This window comes from Callorhinus ursinus, unplaced genomic scaffold, assembly GCF_003265705.2.
Source record: "Callorhinus ursinus isolate GAN/ISIS: 27379988/994484 unplaced genomic scaffold, GSC_fseal_2.0 scaffold3426, whole genome shotgun sequence".
Lineage (NCBI taxonomy): Eukaryota > Metazoa > Chordata > Mammalia > Carnivora > Otariidae > Callorhinus > Callorhinus ursinus.
The window spans coordinates 1-4201 of record NW_027400480.1 but is presented as its reverse complement, the minus strand read 5'-3'; the positions used below and the strand labels follow the sequence as shown (position 1 = coordinate 4201).

The 4201-nt window shown below is 39.3% G+C and overlaps 2 pseudogenes; one reads left to right on the top strand and one right to left on the bottom strand.

Annotated features, from left to right (window-relative positions):
• The first annotated feature begins 264 nt into the window (after window positions 1-264).
• Window positions 265-1227, top strand: LOC112818276 (olfactory receptor-like protein OLF4; annotated as a pseudogene).
• Window positions 1228-2192: 965 nt separating this feature from the next.
• LOC112818275 (ribosome production factor 2 homolog pseudogene) lies at window positions 2193-3152 on the bottom strand (annotated as a pseudogene).
• Window positions 3153-4201: the final 1049 nt, after the last annotated feature.

Sequence of the window (4201 nt, the reverse complement as noted above, 5' to 3'; positions counted from 1 at the left end):
TTTATATTTTGGAAATTTGGAAACATTTTTAAATGAAAATTATAGAACACATGGCCTTTTCGGGAAAAAAATGGTTGGAACAAAAATTCCATCACTATGGTGGTACATGGGATTCCCTGAAGGAGACCAGATGCACACCCCACATATTAAAATGAATTTCTAGACTACAAAATACAAAGTAACATTTCAAATCTGTGAGTAATGCAACTTTGTGTGAAAATCAGTCATGTTGTTTCTCTCTTTCCCAGAAATCACCTCCACCACATGGGACCAGGCAATGATACACAAATTTCAAAGTTTCTTCTTCTGGGATTTTCAGAGGAACCACAACTGCAGCCCCTCATATTTGGGCTTTTTCTCTCCATGTACCTGATCACTGTGTTTGGGAACCTGCTCATCGTCTTGGCTGTTGGCTCAGACTCCCATCTCCACATGCCCATGTACTTCCTCTCCAACCTGTCCTTTGTAGACATCTGCTTCACCTCTACCACCATCCCCAAGATGCTGATGAATATACAGACAGAGAGCAAAGTCATCATGTATGCAGGCTGCGTTACTCAGATTTATTTCTTCATACTCTTTGCTGTGTTGGACGTCTTTTTACTGAGTGTGATGGCCTATGACCGGTTTGGCCATCTGTCACCCCCTGCACTACACGATCATCATGAACCCTGGGCTCTGTGGACTGCTGGTTCTGGTGTCCTGGGTCATGTGTATCCTGAATTCCTTATTACAAAGTTTAATGCTGTTGTGGTTTGCCTTCTGTACACACTTCCAGATCCCCCACTTTTTTTTGAATTCCATCAGATGATCCAACTTGCTTGTTCTGACACCTTTCTAAATAACTTGGTGATGTATTTTGCAGCTGTCCTGCTGGGTGGAGGTCCTTTTGCTGGGATCCTTTACTCTTATTCTAAGATAGTTTCTTCCATACTTGGGATCTCATCAGCTCAGGGCAAGTATACTGCATTTTCCACCTGTGCATCTCACCTCTCCGTTGTCCCCTTATTTTATTGTACGAGCCTAGGAGTGTACCTTAGCTCTGCTGCTCCCAAGAGCTCCCACTCAAGTGCAGTAGCCTCGGTGATGTACATGGTAGTGACGCCCATGCTGAACCCTTTCATCTACAGCCCGAGGAACAGAGACATAAAGAGGGCTCTGAAAGGAATCATTGGGGTTCCAGTGATGCGAGGGCCAATCTTGCTGGGGCAGAAGAAGTGTCCATGATTGCAGGGCTCAGAGCCTCAGAGCCAGAAACTGATATTCTTCTATCAAATTGGAAGTAAAATTTGCTCCTTCTATTTATTTCCTAGAATTTCCGTTTGTTTGAATTCAACTTCTCCATACATAAGTAATTCACTTTATTAATCTTCTGCTCTGAGAAACTTCAATAGCAGCGTAATTATGAATTCTGTTCCCAAATATCAGTACAAAGGCCTAGAATGGGAAGAAGCAGGTTTTTATAATTTCTCTCAGTTCTGATTGCTTTTATAAGTGTATCTGTTCACTAGGACTGTATAAAAAGCCATTCTGAAAACACGTGTCTTCATATAATGCTTTTATAATCGAATGACATTGTCTGGTGGGGAGTTGTTCTGATGTATTGTGTACTAGTCAGTCTTTACTTTGTATTTCTAAAGGTCATCCACGATGTTTTGTGGAGCTGTAGTTCACATCTTTCTTCAACTGCTACATGATATTTATGCCATTTAAATATGTAGGTTCGTCTTACAGTTTATTCAAAAAGTAATTTACCAAATATAAATTGTCTTAATTGAATTTTGCCATTTCTATATACATATGTGACACTTTGCCTTCTTCCCAGTTATAACACATTTCTCCCACCCCTGTCAAGTGTGACTCAGCTATAGGTGCTTTTGATCCGGTGTGAGACATACACCATTAGAATTTTAAATTCTAACTGAACTATTGGAGTTTAATTACATACAATAAGCTACATGTATGGTAAAGGTACAGTTTTCTGAATCAAAGGCATCATACTTGAATTGAACATATATACTGTATGGGACCATTTGGAACAACTCAAGAAGATGCACAGGAAGTCTAATCTGCATTTTTTTTAAATTACCATGCTACAAAAATATTTAATAAAATCTTTAAGAAACCTAGAAATGACTGACGATTGATAATTCTCTTAAGTAAACAGACTACAATAACATTATAGTCACTGGCTAAGTTCCATCATTTTTTTTAATTCTCTTCGATTTATTCTCTTGTCTTCTGTTATCCTTTCTGCAGGTCGCTTCTTCAACCCCTTCATTTGCCTGGTTTGTAGTTTGCTTAGGTCTTGCTTCTGCATATGAATCCTTCCATAAGTTATACCAAAAGTATCATGGGAGACATTTTTCTTCTTCTTTGGCTTGAGCGCTTTTGGCATTTTCATAGATAATTTATAAAGATCATCTGATCCCAGATGTGTCCTCCTCAGAACCAGATCCAATGAGGGCCCTATGTCTTCCAATTCAATCCTTGGTGTTCTACAACCAGATTTCTTCAACAGCAACTTATAGCTTCGAAAGTAAATCTTCCCATTCAATGCAGTGAAGTGCAGAACATACTCTAAACCAGCCAGGCAGATATTTGGTACTGTGGGGCCTCTGAAGAAATCAATAAGAAGACTTTTTAGCCTTCTGTAGTCTTCTGTTGCATCAAAATCATCACCAGCAAAGATTAACATGGGTTTTGTTCCCTCGGGACATTTACTATTCTTAATATCTTTTAGAGAAACAATCTTCTCGATACCCAACTCAATCATATCCAGCACATGGTAGTCATACATACGATCTATTACTAGATTATTTGGCCGCTTCTTATTATGGGAGCCAAACATAAGTAAAGAACAATCTGACTTCTTTGAAAAGAATTCCAATGATGTCTGATCCTCAAATGGTCTTGTAATGTTTTTCTTTTTATACAGAACTCCATACGGTTTTTTCAGTGCATACACATCTTTAAGTACTTGTGTCACCATGGAATTTGCATTTCCCCCTTTAATCAGCATAGCATTTTTAATATTTTCACTGAGTTTCGGTTCTCTCTTCTCAAGGAATCTCTTGGCTCTTTTCGTTTTGGGCTTAACAACTCGATCCAAAGCGTCCATGGCTACCGCAACGCGAATCCCGGGAACGCACGTGCACTTAATCTGCATTTTTATGTTGTTGTTAAAAATGTAATTCACCTGGACATCTGTTTCCTTATTGCTGAAGGTAATGTGGAAATTGAAATGCATGTTGTGAGGAATAAAGGGTTGGATACACTTTGTCATGTCCAAAGAAAACATTTGAGGGTGTGGAGTGTGGGTATGTATGTAAGTGTGTGCACTCATGCACATCTTTCTTTCAAATAAACATGCTTACACAAATGTGTGCAAACATACACACACTGGTTTATAATTCCATCTATTATGTTGAAAGAAAATCTGAGAGAAATTTGCAGAATATTGAAATGAAAAGGAATGTTTGCATGAACGTGAAATAGGAAGAATCTAGTAATTTTGACACAAGTTAGTTGAACATAATATAAAATAAAATTTAAAGTAGAATGAGTGACTTAATGTAAAAAAAAAATTAGGGTGGGGTGCCTGGGTGGCACAGTCCTTTGAGTGCCATACTCTATGTTTAGGCTCAGGTCACGATCTCAGGGTCATGAGATCCAACCTTGTGTCAGGCCCTGTGCTCAGTGTGGAGTCTGCTTGAGTTTCCCTCTCCCTCTCTCTGCCCCTTCCCTCCCCCCATCAAATACATAAATAAATCTTTTTTTAATTTTATTTTATTATGTTATGTTAGTCACCATACAGTCATCACCAGTTTTCAATGCAGTGATCCATGATTCATTGTTTTCTTACAACCCCCAGTGCTCCATGCAGTACGTGCCCTCCTTAATACCCATCACTGGGCTAACCCATCCACCCATCCCCTCCCCTCCGAAACCCACAGATTATTTCCCTGAGTCCATAGTCTTTCAGGGTTTGTCTCCCCTGCTGATTCCCCCCTTCAGTTTTCCCTTCCTTCTCCTAATGTCCTCTGTGCTATTCCTTATGTTCCACAAATAAGTGAAACCATATGGTAATTGACTTTCTCTGCTTGACTTATTTCACTTAGCATCATCTCCTCCAGTTTGATCCATGTAAATGCAAATGGTGGCTATTCATCCTTTCTGACGGCTGAGTAATATTCCATTG